The sequence below is a fragment of the Phyllobates terribilis genome, unplaced genomic scaffold, assembly GCF_046119375.1.
Source record: "Phyllobates terribilis strain yellow unplaced genomic scaffold, ASM4611937v1 Scaffold_4__5_contigs__length_816908805, whole genome shotgun sequence".
Lineage (NCBI taxonomy): Eukaryota > Metazoa > Chordata > Amphibia > Anura > Dendrobatidae > Phyllobates > Phyllobates terribilis.
In genome coordinates this window covers 26518466-26537349 of record NW_027362764.1, presented here as the reverse complement: position 1 = coordinate 26537349, position 18884 = coordinate 26518466, and the positions used below count along the sequence as shown (strand labels likewise).

At 49.3% G+C, this 18884-nt stretch overlaps 1 long non-coding RNA gene across 1 annotated transcript; it reads right to left on the bottom strand.

Annotated features, from left to right (window-relative positions):
• Positions 1-2524: 2524 nt before the first annotated feature.
• Positions 2525-18861, bottom strand: LOC141264836 (uncharacterized). Its single transcript, XR_012320014.1, has 3 exons — positions 18674-18861; positions 18314-18400; positions 2525-2911 (listed from the first exon to the last, which is right to left on the bottom strand). It is a non-coding gene; the product is annotated as an uncharacterized lncRNA (long non-coding RNA).
• Positions 18862-18884: the final 23 nt, after the last annotated feature.

The following is an 18884-nucleotide window of genomic DNA, read 5'->3' as shown; positions in this document are numbered from 1 at the left end:
TAATGCACACCCTGTCCTAGGAGCTTACAATCTAATATACAGTATACAGACTGCTCCTGAGGACATGCAGAATAATGCACACCCTGTCCTAGGAGCTTACAATCTAATATACAGTATACAGACTGCTCCTGAGGGCATGCAGAATAATGTACACCCTGTCCTAGGAGCTTACAATCTAATATACAGTATACAGACTGCTCCTGAGGGCATGCAGAATAATGTACACCCTGTCCTAGGAGCTTTCAATCTAATATACAGTATACAGACTGCTCCTGAGGGCATGCAGAATAATGTACACCCTGTCCTAGGAGCTTTCAATCTAATATACAGTATACAGACTGCTCCTGAGGACATGCAGAATAATGCACACCCTGTCCTAGGAGCTTACAATCTAATATACAGTATACAGACTGCTCCTGAGGGCATGCAGAATAATGTACACCCTGTCCTAGGAGCTTACAATCTAATATACAATATACAGACTGCTCCTGAGGACATGCAGAATAATGCACACCCTGTCCTAGGAGCTTACAATCTAATATACAGTATACAGAATGCTCCTGAGGGCATGCAGAATAATGTACACCCTGTCCTAGGAGCTTACAATCTAATATACAGTATACAGACTGCTCCTGAGGGCATGCAGAATAATGTACACCCTGTCCTAGGAGCTTACAATCTAATATACAATATACAGACTGCTCCTGAGGGCATGCAGAATAATGTACACCCTGTCCTAGGAGCTTACAATCTAATATACAGTATACAGACTGCTCCTGAGGGCATGCAGAATAATGTACACCCTGTCCTAGGAGCTTACAATCTAATATACAATATACAGACTGCTCCTGAGGGCATGCAGAATAATGCACACCCTGTCCTAGGAGCTTACAATCTAATATACAATATACAGACTGCTCCTGAGGGCATGCAGAATAATGTACACCCTGTCCTAGGAGCTTACAATCTAATATACAATATACAGACTGCTCCTGAGGGCATGCAGAATAATGTACACCCTGTCCTAGGAGCTTACAATCTAATATACAGTATACAGAATGCTCCTGAGGGCATGCAGAATAATGCACACCCTGTCCTAGGAGCTTACAATCTAATATACAGTATACAGACTGCTCCTGAGGGCATGCAGAATAATGTACACCCTGTCCTAGGAGCTTACAATCTAATATACAATATACAGACTGCTCCTGAGGGCATGCAGAATAATGTACACCCTGTCCTAGGAGCTTACAATCTAATATACAATATACAGACTGCTCCTGAGGGCATGCAGAATAATGCACACCCTGTCCTAGGAGCTTACAATCTAATATACGGTATACAGACTGCTCCTGAGGGCATGCAGAATAATGCACACCCTGTCCTAGGAGCTTACAATCTAATATACAGTATACAGACTGCTCCTGAGGGCATGCAGAATAATGCACACCCTGTCCTAGGAGCTTACAATCTAATATACAATATACAGACTGCTCCTGAGGGCATGCAGAATAATGCACACCCTGTCCTAGGAGCTTACAATCTAATATACGGTATAAAGACTGCTCCTGAGGGCATGCAGAATAATGCACACCCTGTCCTAGGAGCTTACAATCTAATATACAATATACAGACTGCTCCTGAGGGCATGCAGAATAATGCACACCCTGTCCTAGGAGCTTACAATCTAATATACAATATACAGACTGCTCCTGAGGGCATGCAGAATAATGCACACCCTGTCCTAGGAGCTTACAATCTAATATACAATATACAGACTGATGCTGAGGGCATGCAGAATAATGTACACCCTGTCCTAGGAGCTTACAATCTAATATACAATATACAGACTGCTCCTGAGGGCATGCAGAATAATGTACACCCTGTCCTAGGAGCTTACAATCTAATATACAGTATACAGACTGCTCCTGAGGGCATGCAGAATAATGTATACCCTGTCCTAGGAGCTTACAATCTAATATACAATATACAGACTGCTCCTGAGGGCATGCAGAATAATGTACACCCTGTCCTAGGAGCTTACAATCTAATATACAGTATACAGACTGCTCCTGAGGGCATGCAGAATAATGTACACCCTGTCCTAAGAGCTTACAATCTAATATACAATATACAGGCTGCTCCTGAGGGCATGCAGAATAATGTACACCCTGTCCTAGGAGCTTACAATCTAATATACAATATACAGACTGCTCCTGAGGGCATGCAGAATAATGTATACCCTGTCCTAGGAGCTTACAATCTAATATACAATATACAGACTGCTCCTGAGGGCATGCAGAATAATGTACACCCTGTCCTAGGAGCTTACAATCTAATATACAGTATACAGACTGCTCCTGAGGGCATGCAGAATAATGTACACCCTGTCCTAGGAGCTTACAATCTAATATACAGTATACAGACTGCTCCTGAGGGCATGCAGAATAATGCACACCCTGTCCTAGGAGCTTACAATCTAATATACAATATCCGAATGTAGCTTACCGAGGGGTGGTTGGGGTGCGTCTTATAGTCTGCAAAATATGGCAATGGTAATGCAAGTCTATGCGCTTGTGTAAAAGTTGGACCGCGCTTTGACATCGGAGTGTGGTGCGGTTTTCAGCGACTTGCAGACGGGAGAAGGTGAGAAACCTTTTCTTTCTCCTCTCCATGTCCGAGAAAACCTGATACCAGTCTGATGAAAGTCTGATCAGAGTCTGTCCCTCTATTATACCAGGTGCCGCGGCTTCAGTTCTGCTCCTGATTTCCTGTGGTTCCAGTTCTGCTCTTCCTGCTGCCATCAAGCCACGGCGTTCTCCGTTGTTTCTGCTCGGCCGTCCTGCTGCGCCGCCGTCATCTGTCCGTGCTTCATTACTGCTGCTCATCTGGACTAGATGAGACATAACACCTATCATTACAAAAAAGAGGATTACATGATAGGTCCTATTTAAGGAATCATCCTGACGCACAAGAGAGAACACGTCGCTCAGAGATGTTTGCTGAGATTTTTTTAGGGGTAAATGATGAAGTTCTAAACTTCACCACAAACTCCCCACAGCTACACAATGTGTGAACAGGGCCTTAGTGTTCAGTGAAGAGCTACCTACATAGACTTGTCTTCCTCAAGATGCCGCCTCTGGGACCCAAGATGGTTCAGGATTAGAACTTTACACATTCTGTACCAACTGTGATGTCATGTGATATCTATGATGTCATGTGCCCTGTGATGTCATAATAACGGCCACTGCTGTGTTATGTATCGAGTTTCCGACATCAAGGAAGAGTTGAATTAATAAAACGAAATCACCGGCTGCAAATAACCACCGGCCTCATTTATAATGGAGTCATGACGCAGATAATAACCGAAACATTTCCATCTTTTATTCTAATCCGCGTCACCTATGACCTAAAGGGAAACCCCGGCGCCATCCTGCAACTCCTGATTACCATAAACCGTCAGCTCCCGGTCACTCCTGATCCAGCAGGACCAGGAGAGCGGACAATGGAGAACTGGACCCGTCTGCTATTAAATGGATGTTCTGACAACATTAATGGCAAAGCTCCCCAAAAATGGAGCCAAATGGGGTGGTGTCAGCTGGCGCTCCCCTTTTATTACAGCACATGGGTGTCATAGAGGGCAAAGCCAGCCGATTGCTGAGGGTCTTCCAGACCAGTGACACATGATCAGTTGATGGCCAGCAAGTCCTCATTTAGGGAAGGGTTTGTCCGGATTGGTAGCCCCTGTTAGGCCGGGCTCACACTGCTTTACTAAAGCCCCCAAATGATTTTCCATGGAATCTGCTCAATAACATTTTTTAGTAAATCATAGACTCATTCTAACAATCCCAGCACGGGACACGTGATCCAGCGCCATCTGCTGGGATTGTCAGGTTAATGATGCAGCTCTGAATCCCACTACTAGCCCCCCATCTATACAATGTATGAGTGAGGTCATAGGTGAAGAGTTCCCGACCTGGACTTGTCACCTTCCAGCAGTCAGCCTGCAATGACACAAGATGGCTCCGGAGTTACACTCCGTACATTCTATACCAATTGTGATGTCACAGGATGTCTATGATGTTTATGTGCTTTGTGATGTCATCAGAACTGCCTGTTTAACCCCTTCCAACCCAATGACATATTTTGATTTTGTGAACAGGTTATTTGGATGTAACGGCGCAGACAATGAAGGGACAATAGTAATCATCCAAAACTATAACTATAGGGACGTGTACACACACAGCTGACACCAGAAGTTTCCATCCACTATAGAAAAAGACGCATCTGCAGGTTTTTCTCAATATCTGACGTGAAATCAGAATAAACCTTTCCCGTTTTAGGTCAATCAGGATTTTACCATCATTTTTAATATTTGCCCAATGCCGGAATAATGAGAGGAGAGAAGGTTTTCAGGCATTTTTATGACTTACTGATTCCAGTGATTCAGCTCCAGGTGCGATATCACAGTGTTCAGGATCCAGCAGGAGGGATCAGTGTTCTGGTCAGTATGAGGAGTGATCCGCTGTCTGCAGCTGGAGAGATTCAGTGACCCGTGCACTGCTCTCCCGGGATGTCTAATGCTGGGAGGAGCAGTCAGCAGCACTCAGCGCACTAGCACATGACATGCTGCAAGCACGGCAGCTCACACGTGTCACTGATTACTATTCACCGCTCCTCCCAGCATTAGACATCCCGGCAGAGTACGGGAGTCACTGGATCTGTTCTGCCGCAGTGCAGACAGCAGCTCACTTCAGGGACTGACTGATCGCTGATCAATAATGCTGAATCTCTGCCTCTGCGATACCGCACCTGGAGCAACCAGGGAGAGCGGTGCTGCTGCTGGTAAGTCTAATAGTGATTGGCAGCATCACAGCCCATCAGTGTTAGTTTGTGGCCTCTTCCCCGTGCTGACAGCAGAGCTGAGGTAATGAGCCATGATGTGCTGAGTAACAGCGCTCCTCCCTAACTGTGTCACAGGCTGACAGTGAGCAGCACAGGGAGATGGATGGCTGCCTGCTACATCACTCACCAAAGGTCAGATATATGTAGCTGAGCAGGATTATCACATAACTAAGTGACCCCCATCAACACCAACAGTGAGGGGCTTTACTCACTGGTGATAGAGGGGGAGAGGGCTCAGTCACTAACGGAGGATTTCCCTCAATTTTTTGTTTCACCCCTGACTGTCTGAGCCTACCCTGTATTACCCCTGAGTGCCCCTGTATCAACCCTGACTGATGCCCACCCTGTACCACCCCTGACTGATATAATGTCCCCCATCCTGGGCTCCAAGCTATAACCATGTCCCCCTTCTGGTATAATGTCCGCCATTCTGGTGTAAGGTCACTCATCCTGGTATATTGTCCCCATCTTAATATAATGTTCCCAGCCTGATATAATGTCCGTCACCCCGGTGTAAGGTCCGTCACCCCGGTGTAAGGTCCGCCATCCCGGTGTGAGGTCCGTCACCCCGGTGTAAGGTCCGCCATCCCGGTGTGAGGTCCGCCATCCCGGTGTGAGGTCCGCCATCCCGGTGTGAGGTCCGCCATCCCGGTGTGAGGTCCGCCATCCCGGTGTAAGGTCCGCCATCCCGGTGTAAGGTCCGCCATCCCGGTGTAAGGTCCGCCATCCCGGTGTAAGGTCCGCCATCCCGGTGTAAGGTCCGCCATCCAGGTGTAAGGTCCGCCATCCAGGTATAAGGTCCGCCATCCAGGTATAAGGTCCGCCATCCTGGTATAATGTTCCCCCAGCCCGTAGCTGACTTCTGCGGGCCGCCAGCACCTGTTGCTAGCCTCTGATTGGCTGGCTGCATGTCTTGAAGTGCAGGGAGCCGGCGGGTCTCTGCGTCACAATACATTTCAGCAGAATGTGTGTGAGAGAATGCACATCCAGGTGAAAGTGGTGTCGTCGGGCCGCGCACAAGCATGGGTCTGGTCCCGGTTCTACCCTCTATGACCGCGATCATTACGCCCCTGCTGGTTTTGTATGTTTTAATATAACAGTAACAGTATTGCAGAATATAGTGGAAATAATGATCCCATATGAATCCAGCCTAATGCTATCAAGATGGGTGCGCACAGCTGAATGGTCACCATACAGGCACATGCCCGCTGTATGTTGTGTGTGCACAGCTGAATGGTCACCATACAGGCACATGCCCGCTGTATGCTGTGTGTGCACAGCTGAATGGTCACCATACAGGCACATGCCCGCTGTATGTTGTGTGTGCACAGCTGAATGGTCACCATACAGACACATGCCCGCTGTATGTTGTGTGTGCACAGCTGAATGGTCACCATACAGGCACATGCCCGCTGTATGCTGCGTGTGCACAGCTGAATGGTCACCATACAGGCACATGCCCGCTGTATGCTGTGTGCGCACAGCTGAATGGTCACCATACAGGCACATGCCCGCTGTATGCTGTGTGTGCACAGCTGAATGGTCACCATACAGGCACATGCCCGCTGTATGCTGTGTGCGCACAGCTGAATGGTCACCATACAGGCACATGCCCGCTGTATGCTGTGTGTGCACAGCTGAATGGTCACCATACAGGCACATGCCCGCTGTATGCTGTGTGTGCACAGCTGAATGGTCACCATACAGGCACATGCCCGCTGTATGATGCGTGCGCAGTGACTGCACCAGCAGAATAGTGAGTGCAGCTCTGGAGTATAATACAGGAGGTAACTCCGGATCAGTAATGTAATGTATGTACACAGTGACTGCACCAGCAAAATACTGAGTGCAGCTCTGGAGTATAATACAGGAGGTAACTCAGGATCAGTAATGTAATGTATGTACACAGTGACTGCACCAGCAGAATAGTGAGTGCAGCTCTGGAGTATAATACAGGATGTAACTCAGGATCAGTAATGTAATGTATGTACACAGGGACTGCACCAGCAGAATAGTGAGTGCAGCTCTGGAGGATAATACAGGATGTAACTCAGGATCAGTAATGTAATGTATGTACACAGTGACTGCACCAGCAGAATAGTGAGTGTAGCTCTGGAGTATAATACAGGATGTAACTCAGGATCAGTAATGTAATATATGTGCACAGTGACTGCACCAGCAGAATAGTGAGTGCAGCTCTAGAGTATAATACAGGATGTAACTCAGGATCAGTAATGTAATGTATGTACACAGTGACTGCACCAGCAGAATAGTGAGTGCAGCTCTGGAGTATAATACAGGATGTAACTCAGGATCAGTAATGTAATGTATGTACACAGTGACTGCACCAGCAGAATAGTGAGTGCAGCTCTGGAGTATAATACAGGATGTAACTCAGGATCAGTAATGTAATGTATGTACACAGTGACTGCACCAGCAGAATAGTGAGTGCAGCTCTGGAGTATAATACAGGAGATAACTCAGGATCAGTAATGTAATGTATGTACACAGTGACTGCACCAGCAGAATAGTGAGTGCAGCTCTGGAGTATAATACAGGATGTAACTCAGGATCAGTAATGTAATGTATGTACACAGTGACTGCACCAGCAGAATAGTGAGTGCAGTTCTGGAGTATAATACAGGAGGTAACTCAGGATCAGTAATGTAATGTATGTACACAGTGACTGCACCAGCAGAATAGTGAGTGCAGCTCTGGAGTATAATACAGGATGTAACTCAGGATCAGTAATGTAATATATGTACACAGTGACTGCACCAGCAGAATAGTGAGTGCAGCTCTGGGGTATAATACAGGAGGTAACTCAGGATCAGTAATGTATGTACACAGTGACTGCACCAGCAGAATAGTGAGTGCAGCTCTGGAGTATAATACAGGATGTAACTCAGGATCAGTAATGTAATGTATGTACACAGTGACTGCACCAGCAGAATAGTGAGTGCAGCTCTGGAGTATAATACAGGAGGTAACTCAGGATCAGTAATGTAATGTCTGTACACAGTGACTGCACCAGCAGAATAGTGAGTGCAGCTCTGATCAGCTGCTAGTCAGTGTGCTGATTACGGGTGTGGTGGCTGCAGATCCTGCTGTGAGCTCCTGATCTCTGAGAACCAACACCTCTCCACCTGGGGACCTGCTCTCTCTCTTTCCCGGAGGGAGAGCTGGTTTCTGGGATGAGTGAAGGAGCCAAGTCCCAGGCTTCTGCTTCCCGAACCAGGCCGGCGGGGGGCAGAAGAAACCAGCAACCGGCCTGCACATCAGAGGACTCGGGAGTGAGACGCTGCACCAGGAGTCGCAGCAATGTGGCTCCTACTCCTCCCGGGATTGTGGAGACCCATAGAAGCCGCAAGGCTTCCAGCATGGAGGTAAAGCCTGACAGCGGCGTGCATGATGGTGCTCCTTCCGGAGGAAAGCGGAGTGCTCACGGAGGTGAGGCCGACCTCCCTGAGGGGGGTTGGGTGCTGCAGGGACCCCGGGAGTCTGTGTACACCTATGCCTCCCGGGTCATGATCCGCCTCCGTGAGTATGAAGATGCCAGTAAGCTCATCAGGAGGCTCCGGGAGGAGCTGCGCTGCACAAGCGCCAAAGCTGCGGGGGCCTCCAAACAGAACAAGGCTAAACTCCAGGCCGAGGTAAAGCGACTGACCAGCGAGATTCACCTGCTGGAACTGAGGAAAGCTGACATCAGGGAGCAGAGTGGTCATTTCAAAGAAAAACTAATAAATGAAGACCGCTTTAGAGAAATGGATGATACCAGAGAGCAAAGGCAGATGGGGCTGCAGCCTGAGAGCCAGGTGGATGATGAGAGTGATGATGACCAGCAGGAAGCCCCACCTGGCAGCCTGCAAAGTCACCCGCAGGCCACGTGCAGCGAGCTCCCTGCAGGACAGGCGACAGTGACATCCGGTCACAGTTCTGCCGGCTCTGGGGAGGACAGTGACAGCAGCGGCCAGGGAGGGGCGCTAATGGCGGAGATTAAGCTCCTGGAGTCCCCAGTGTGCCTCCAAAACTTCCATCTTGGTGACGATCTACCAGAAGAGGCACCTGGGGGCCACAAAAAGGCAAAGAAGACCAAGCCAAAGCTGCAGGAGGCGGTAAGATACGTATATGCCCCCCTCCCTGTACCCCCTGAGTCGGCGGCAGGCTCAGCTCGCTGTATAAGCCCCGTTGCCCAGCCCAGCCCGGGTTCTGCTGTGGATCCGGTGCAAAGGCGCGGGGAGATTACAGAGCGCGGTAGTGAGGCGCAGAGCTCCGTCTCTGCTTGTAGTAGCGGGGACGCAGCAGGAGGTGCATCAGCCGAGAGGCTGGACAGTGAGGGCGGCCCGGCGGCGGGCGTTCCATCAGGCCACGATGCTGTGGTGCGCTCCTCAGTGGGAGGGGGGAGCAGCCCGGTGTCGGGGGCAGCTCCGGTAGCCTCGGCACCTCTGAATGCTGTTGCCGCTGATCACTTAGTTGAGAAGCGACGGCAGTGTGAGGGGGCTGTCGGGGCTGAGCGTTCCGGTCCTCCCACGAAAGTGCTATTTTGTGTTGGCGTCGCTGGTCCGGAAGATCCTGATGCTAAAGATCAGCGGCGCCTAACAGCATCTAAAGATCAGCGGCACATTATTCCGAATGCCAAACAGCGGAAATTACCGACCAATGATGTGGAGGGCACACATAAGACCGGGGGTGAGGTCGTCTCCAGTTCTATGGAGGTGACTGAGCCCCTTGTGCCTGATGCAGAGGTCAAAATGTCATCCGCCATTGTTACTGGTCCAGCAGGAATGAATGTGGTGGTGGGGGTGAATGAGGCTAATTCATTGTCTAGTGGTGTGGTTGCTGGTTTGGTGGAGGGTGAGATGGAGGTGGGTAATGGTGTTGCTGTTCGGGCTGATGTGGTCACTGGTCCCGTTGCCCCCCCGGGGGTGCAACACCTGTCCAGAGTTATGCCAGTGTCACCTCCGGGGCAAATAGGGCATCCTCCTTGTCTCCGGGCTTTGGGGACGGCATGTTTCAACGGCGCCTTCTGGAGGCTCTAAAAAGGGGGAGAGATCACTAATGGTAGAGGGTCGAGAGGTTGATCTATCCTTCTGGATAGAGAGGCATGGCCTCGGTGCCTTCCGAGAGCAAAAAGGGGGGGATACAGTGTGGTCCCTCCCAACAGCCGGGCCAGGCAGTGTGCGTAGGAATGTGGTCCGTCTTCGGTGGAGGGGCAGTGATGCATGTCCTCCAAGGTCTAAAGTTGTGGAGCTCCTGCTGAGGATGAGCTTCAAGGCGATTGACATCTACGCCTTGATACATCCCTATTCCACGCCTGAGTTTGATATCAGCTTTGTTCGGCCGGAGGGGCTTGAGCTCTTCTGGGCGAATTATGAGCTGGCAAAAAATGAGCCCGGCTGGCGAGACTTTGCCGTTCAGGCAGTGTCTCGCCAAAACCAGATCAAGAAAGTGACCGTGATGACTCGTAACGAGTCGCTTTCTTGCTATGACATCATGACGTGGCTTGGTCGGTATGGAGAGGTGGTGGAGATGCCAAAGAAAAACCGCGACGAGTTTGGTATCTGGTCAGGGGCCTGGACGTTTATGGTAAAACTTAAGCGTTCAGGTGGTACGGTTGCCCACATTCCATCGTCTGCCTTCCAGGGTAGGGATCGTATCCTGGTCTTCTACCAGGGGCAACCGAAGCTCTGTCACAGGTGCGGCGACCCCACACACTTCAGTGCAAACTGCACCGTGCAGAAATGTGCGTTGTGTGGGGGTGTCGGCCATCTTGCCGCCTCTTGTGTGGAGATTAGGTGCCACCTGTGTGGTGAGTTAGGTCACCCATTCAGCCGCTGTCCTCGCTCCTTCGCTAATGCAGTCGAGACCCCGGTGGGAGTAAGCCGTGAGGCCGATTCTGCTGGGGAGGGGACTAGCAGGGGTGGGGGAGCCGAGGGGCCAGGGAAGAAAAGCAATAAAAAGACGCCTGCCCAGCTGAGGCGTCTAGACAAGCGCAGACAGGAGAGGGAGCGGGGCGAGCCCCAGACTACCGGGGCAGCCCCTGTCCTGGATGCCAGTCTTGCTGCTGAGGCCCCGAGGGATGATGAGTTGGATGAGGAGGTCAGGAGGATCCACAGGGAGGAAACCGCCTCTGCCTCAGAATCCTCCCATTATGAAAGTATGGATGAGGATAATAAGCGATGGCTAGAGAACAAGCGTAAGCTCGGCACCAAAAAGAAGAAAAAGAAGGGAGATAAAACATCTTCTCCCGCTCTGACCAACGTACCTAAGGAAGGTAAAACTGACTCCCCTCTGGTTGGTCTTTCTAACCGGTTCCAAGCCCTTGATAACATCTCTTCCTCTGAGGAGGAGGCAGAGGGTGAGGTTCCGGCTTCAGCGGAGCTTACAGGGGGCGCCGAGTCTCCTTCTCCTGGGGATGCAGGGTCCTTGGGGGGAGGGACTGGCCCAGAGTCCGGAGACGAGGACGAGAAAAGAAGGAAAAATGTGGGAATGGACACCTCTGTGTCATTAAAGAGGGGGAAGGATTCCTCCTCTGAGGCAGAGGGTAAGGGGAGTGGGAAGAAGAAAGCCATCTAACTCAATCACCAATGATGGCGGTACCCACTCCGTTGACGCTGGCTTCCATTAATGTCGCCAGCATTAAGTCAAATATGGCTAGATTTGCGGCCTTTGATTTTCTCAGCCGGGTTGAAGCTGACATTTTCTTTTTGCAAGAGACCAGGCTGCCAAATATGGCAGAGGTGTTTATAGCTAGGAGGGAGTGGAGACTCGGGCCCTCCTATTGGTCTCTTGCGGCCGAGCCGTATAGCGGAGTGGCGGTCCTTTTTACAGCACCGGTAGAATGCCGACGGGTTATTGAGTTAGAAATGGGGAGGTGCCTGATATTAGATGTCCTCATGAAGGGACAGGAGCTTCGGCTCATTAACATCTATGGTCCCCAATCTAAGTGGGACCGGAAGTGTCTCTTTACGAGGATCAAGCCCTACCTTTTTACGAGTCGGCAGGTCGTCTTTGGAGGGGACTTCAACACTGTCACGAGGCCCCGGGATAGAGGAGGTTCCAGAGACAAGCTGACTTATGATAGCGTCGCCCTTAATAGTATAGCTAGTGAGGCTCGCCTGGTGGATGTCCACATCCGGCATACCCCAGGCCACGAGGGGTTCACCTATCATAGAGGTAACTGTAGGTCCAGGATAGACAGGTTTTATTTAAAGGAGGAAGCCGTCTCTTCAGCAGTATCTGTTGTTGAGGTGGAGTTCTCCGATCACTGTATGATTTTGTTTTCCCTGAATGTTACAGAGACCCCCCGGATGGGAAGAGGCTTTTGGAGGCTCAATTAGTCTCTCTTGGAAGAAGCGGAGATAAGACAGTCCTTTGAGGATTTTCTTCAGAGCCAGGTACCCTTACTGGATCTTTGTAGTAGTAAGTCAGAGTGGTGGGAGATGTTCAAGAAAAGGGTGGCGAGATTCTTCCGCCAGCTCTCGAGCCTCAGGAGCCTGGACAGGTATCGCCTGTATCAGGGCCTGAGGAGGAAACTCGAGCATCTTGTCTCAACTGGAGGTAGCCGCGAGGAGATCTCCAGAGTGAAATCTTTGCTAATGAGGTGTCAGTATGATAGACACGCATCTTTGGTTTTTGAGAGGGATTACGGGAAGTACCGCTCGCCCGACCCTTACAGAAACTGCAAGATGTCAGTGAATAGTAAAGTTGTTACAGGACTGGTTGACACTGCGGGGTCCCTGAAAAGATCCAGATCGGGGATCCTGGAGGTCGTCAGATCCTTCTACTCGCACCTCTTGGGGAAGAGGGATCTGGATTGGGATGAGATGTCGGCTTTTCTGGCTGAAGCCGTCCCCGAACCAGGGGTAGACGCCTCTCTTGGCGTTTTGACAGAGATGATCAGGGAAGAGGAAGTTAAGTTGGCGATTGAAGGGCTTGCCCTGAAGAAATCTCCCGGTCCGGATGGCTTAACATCTGAATTCTATAAGACCTTTAAGGACGCCTTGGTTCCCCTCTTGACTGAGGTATTCAATGAGTGTCTTTCCTCGGGCACTCTGCCAAAGTCAATGAGGAGGTCTGCCCTGATCATCTTGTCAAAGGGTAAGGACCCATCTTGCATTGAGAATTGGCGTCCCATAGCGCTTCTCAATGCAGACAGGAAGGTTTTGGCAAAGGTGCTGTTTAATCGGCTGGTGAAATTTGCACCCCAGCTCCTTTCGGGGGCCCAGCATTGCTCTGTTCCGGGCCGCAGTACAATTAGTGCTGTACTCTGTGTCCGAGAGGCGGTGGAGCAGGGTAGGGCTGGCCACTGGAAGGGGTACATGCTGTCATTGGACCAGGCAAAAGCGTTTGATCGGGTTAATCATGAGTACCTCTGGTCTGTCCTTCTGAGGTATGGCCTGCCGGGGGGGTTCGTTGATTGGCTTAAGACCTTGTACGCTGGGGCAGAGAGTTTCCCGCTTGTGAACGGTTGGATTGGCAGCTCTTTTGAGGTTGGGTGTGGTGTTCGCCAGGGTTGTCCCTTGAGCCCGCTACTGTACGCGTTTTCGATTGACCCACTTCTTAGGAGGGTGGAGAATGGACCGTTAGCTGGGATCGGGATGGACCGGGCAGCACCGGAAGCCACTCTGAGAGTGGTGGCGTATGCCGATGACGTCACCGTTTTTGTTTCCTCTGATGGGGAGGCAGAATGGCTGATGTCAGAGGTAAATCGCTACTCGGAGGCATCCGGGTCTAAGATCAACCGGGATAAGTGTGAGAGTCTCTGGCTGGGAGGAGGAGATCCTGGTTTTGATCTCCCGGACACCCTTCCAGAACCCAAAGTCTCTGCAAAAGTTCTTGGCATCGAATTTGGCCAGGGGGATTACCCCAAACAAAATTGGGACAGCAGGCTAGAGATCGCCACTCAGAAGGTGAACCAATGGAAGGGTTGGTCTTTGACCCTAAGGGAAAGGGTAAACCTGATCAAAACTTACCTGCTCCCTTTGCTGATCTATCTGGGCAGTGTGTGCATCTTGCCAGAGCCTCTCTGGACTCGGGTCTACAGTTTGTTCTTTCAACTGTTATGGGGGAATAGACTGAACCTGGTCAAGAGGGAGGTTACTTACCGTACGAGGAGACTAGGAGGGTTGGGTATGGTCAACCCTGTAGTATTCCTTGTGAATACCTTCATTAAGATCAATATTGCAAACCTCTGGAAAGAGAGGGCTCCTCCGTGGGTATTCTCCTGTAAGGGATGGTTTCAGCCTTTCTTCCAGGAATGGGAGACAGGAGGGCAAGTGAAGGATCTCCGCACACCGCATGGACATCTCCCGGCTTACGCTACCGTGGTTCTGAAGGTAATTCGCCGGTGGGGTCTGGGAATGTGGGAGGTCAGGACTCTGCCAAGGAAGCTCCTTGACAAAAGGGTTCTGTTGACCCATTTTCAGAGGCCTCTGGCGCTCAGGGATTGCCCAAGTCGGGATCTTGGGGTGGGTCTGCATCTTTTGAATTCTATCAGGATCCCCTCGAAGGTTTGGGACTTGGCTTGGCGCTGCTTCCATGGGAAACTGTGTGTGAGGGACAATCTGAAGTGTAGGAGCTCTGAGGACAGGAACTGTCCTCGGGAGCATTGTGGTACCATGCTTGAAAGCATGGACCACTTCCTGCTTCGTTGTCCCTTTAACACAGAGGTGTACAAGAGGGTGGGCGCCTCCACTGGCTGGCCGGTCTCTCTTACGCGGAATGGGCCTATGGAGCATTCGGGGACCTGGGTGGTCGGGACCGCTGCACCTTATTTCTAGTTAGCGCAGTGGTTAGGTATCACACGTGGAACGCACGGTGCTTAGTATCGATGCAGCGGAAAATCCTCCCAGTGGACGATGTGTTTAGGACCATACTCGGTGACCTGGTGAAGGTGCGTTCTCTGGAGTATGAGAGACTGGGTACACGGAGGGCCGCTCTCCTCTGGAGGGGCTTTTCTTTTAGTGTGCCCTAGTCTGGTCATCTCCTCTCCTGGTGGTGGGCTGCTGCTGACACCATAGATTTTTGTTTTATTGATCAGTAGACAGTGATGTAGGGCTGCAGGCGCCGAACTTGGGCTTTGTCAATTGTGGTTATTGTATTGTTTTTTTTCTGTATATATTGTATATATGGGTTTGGGTGGAGGTGGGTTCATCTTGTGGGACACTGGTTATTTGGGTGAAAAACTGGCACTGCCTGATCTGGCCTATGGACGTTGGACTGAGGCATGAGACGCAGGACCAGCTCTCAGGTCAGTGCCGGGGAGGGACTGGTGGGCTCGAGTGTGGGGGGTTTTGTTTTGTCTTGTATATATTTGTATAGTTAGCATTTATTTTATTTATTTAAAAAAAAAAAAAAAGAATGTATATATTAGTTTGTATATAATTTGTCGGTTATTGTTTATTATATTGTTATTATTTGTTTGGTAACCGGACCAGATGTCATGGTGTAGGGGGAGGGGGAGCGGCTGGATCAGCAGAATAGTGAGTGCAGCTCTGGAGTATAATACAGGATGTAACTCAGGATCAGTAATGTATGTACACAGTGACTGCACCAGCAGAATAGTGAGTGCTGCTCTGGAGTATAATACAGGATGTAACTCAGGATCAGTAATGTAATGTATGTACACAGTGACTGCACCAGCAGAATAGTGAGTGCAGCTCTGGAGTATAATACAGGATGCAACTCAGGATCAGTAATGTAATGTATGTACACAGTGACTGCACCAGCAGAATAGTGAGTGCAGCTCTGGAGTATAATACAGGAGGTAACTCAGGATTAGTAATGTAATGTATGTACACAGTGACTGCACCAGCAGAATAGTGAGTGCAGCTCTGGAGTATAATACAGGAGGTAACTCAGGATCAGTAATGTAATGTATGTACACAGTGACAGCACCAGCAGAATAGTGAGTGCAGCTCTGGAGTATAATACAGGAGTTAACTCAGGATCAGTAATGTAATGTATGTACACAGTGACTGCACCGGCAGAATAGTGAGTGCAGCTCTGGAGTATAATACAGGATGTAACTCAGGATCAGTAATGTAATGTATGTACACAGTGACTGCACCAGCAGAATAGTGAGTGCAGCTCTGGAGTATAATACAGGAGGTAACTCAGGATCAGTAATGTAATGTATGTACACAGTGACTGCACCAGCAGAATAGTGAGTGCAGCTCTGGAGTATAATACAGGATGTAACTCAGGATCAGTAATTTAATGTATGTACACAGTGACTGCACCAGCAGAATAGTGAGTGCAGCTCTGGAGTATAATACAGGATGTAACTCAGGATCAGTAATGTAATGTATGTACACAGTGACTGCACCAGCAGAATAGTGAGTGCAGCTCTGGAGTATAATACAGGAGGTAACTCAGGATCAGTAATGTAATGTATGTACATAGTGACTGCACCAGCAGAATAGTGAGTGCAGCTCTGGAGTATAATACAGGATGTAACTCAGGATCAGTAATGTAATGTATGTACACAGTGACTGCACCAGCAGAATAGTGAGCGCAGCTCTGGAGTATAATACAGGATGTAACTCAGGATCAGTAATGTAATGTATGTACACAGTGACTGCACCAGCAGAATAGTGAGTGCAGCTCTGGAGTATAATACAGGAGGTAACTCAGGATCAGTAATGTAATGTATGTACACAGTGACTGCACCAGCAGAATAGTGAGTGCAGCTCTGGAGTATAATACAGGATGTAACTCAGGATCAGTAATGTAATGTATGTACACAGTGACTGCACCAGCAGAATAGTGAGTGCAGCTCTGGAGTATAATACAGGATGTAACTCAGGATCAGTAATGTAATGTATGTACACAGTGACTGCACCAGCAGAATAGTGAGTGCAGCTCTGGAGTATAATACAGGATGTAACTCAGGATCAGTAATTTAATGTATGTACACAGTGACTGCACCAGCAGAATAGTGAGTGCAGCTCTGGAGTATAATACAGGATGTAACTCAGGATCAGTAATGTAATGTATGTACACAGTGACTGCACCAGCAGAATATTGAGTGCAGCTCTGGAGTATAATAGAGGAGGTAACTCAGGATCAGTAGTGTAATGTATGTACACAGTGACTGCACCAGCAGAATAGTGAGTGCAGCTCTGGAGTATAATACAGGAGGTAACTCAGGATCAGTAATGTAATGTATGTACACAGTGACTGCACCAGCAGAATAGTGAGTGCAGCTCTGGAGGATAATACAGGAGGTAACTCAGGATCAGTAATGTAATGTATGTACACAGTGACTTCACCAGCAGAATAGTGAGTACAGCTCTGGAGTATAATACAAGATGTAACTCAGGATCAGTAATGTAATGTATGTACACAGTGACTGCACCAGCAGAATAGTGAGTGCAGCTCTGGAGTATAATACAGGATGTAACTCAGGATCAGTAATGTAATGTATGTACACAGTGACTGCACCGGCAGAATATGGAGTGCAGCTCTGGAGTATAATACAGGATGTAACTCAGGATCAGTAATGTAATGTATGTACACAGTGACTGCACCAGCAGAATAGTGAGTGCAGCTCTGGAGTATAATACAGGATGTAACTCAGGATCAGTAATGTAATGTATGTACACAGTGACTGCACCAGCAGAATAGTGAGTGCAGCTCTGGAGTATAATACAGGATGGAACTCAGGATCAGTTATGTAATGTATTTACATAGCGACTCCACCAGCAGAATAGTGAGTGCAGCTCTGGAGTATAATACAGGAGGTAACTCAGGATCAGTAATGTAATGTATGTACACAGTGACTGCACCAGCAGAATAGTGAGTGCAGCTCTGGAGTATAATACAGGAGGTAACTCAGGATCAGTAATGTAATGTATGTACACAGAGACTGCACCAGCAGAATAGTGAGTGCAGCTCTGTTGTATAATACAGGAGGTAACTCAGGATCAGTAATGTAATGTATGTACACAGTGACTGCACCAGCAGAATAGTGAGTGCAGCTCTGGAGTATAATACAGGAGGTAACTCAGGATCAGTAATGTAATGTATGTACACAGTGACTGCACCAGCAGAATAGTGAGTGCAGCTCTGGAGTATAATACAGGAGGTAACTCAGAATCAGTAATGTAATGTATGTACACAGTGACTGTACCAGCAGAATAGTGAGTGCAGCTCTGGAGTATAATACAGGATGTAACTCAGGATCAGTAATGTAATGTATGTACACAGTGACTGCACCAGCAGAATAGTGAGTGCAGCTCTGGAGTATAATACAGGAGGTAACTCAGGATCAGTAATGTAATGTATGTAGACAGTGACTGCACCAGCAGAATAGTGAGTGCAGCTCTGGAGTATTATACAGGACGTTTCTCCAGCTTTGCACAGATGTGAGAGGTATAATATTTTCGCTGACGTTAGTCGTTACCGGAGGACGGTGGTGACCGCGGTGCTCGTCCTCAGTAGTGCGGCCATCGGGGGGCGCTGTACGGTGTGGTGGGCAGAGGTCGTCTCCCTGTGACATGACGGCAGAGATAAGACATTACACATCTGATAATCTGGGGTCTTCTGGATTAGCAGACAATGCGGCGATGGAGGACGGCGTCTGCGTGCACACGGTCAGGATACGCTGCGGGTTGGGTGCAGACCCCTGTGCCCACTCTGCGCCTCCTGCGGACACTGACATGCGGCGTCACACACCGCAGCGCCTCCGCTTCTCCAAAAGAGAATTGATATCAGTGTAATGTACAGGAGGCGGTGAATGGCTCAGTGCACACATAGGAGTCACCTGCGGGCGGCGCTCTGGACGCAGCAGTACTGACAGTGTGCACACAGCCTGACGGTGCAGAACACCCAATAATCCGGCACCGACGTTCCATGGAGACGATGAGAACTACAGGTCCCAGCAGGCGGAGTGTAGAGGACACAGGACGCGCTGAGACCTCTGGTCCTCCAGTAACAGGAGAGACACGAGACAGAACTAACAGCAAGCAAAGGCA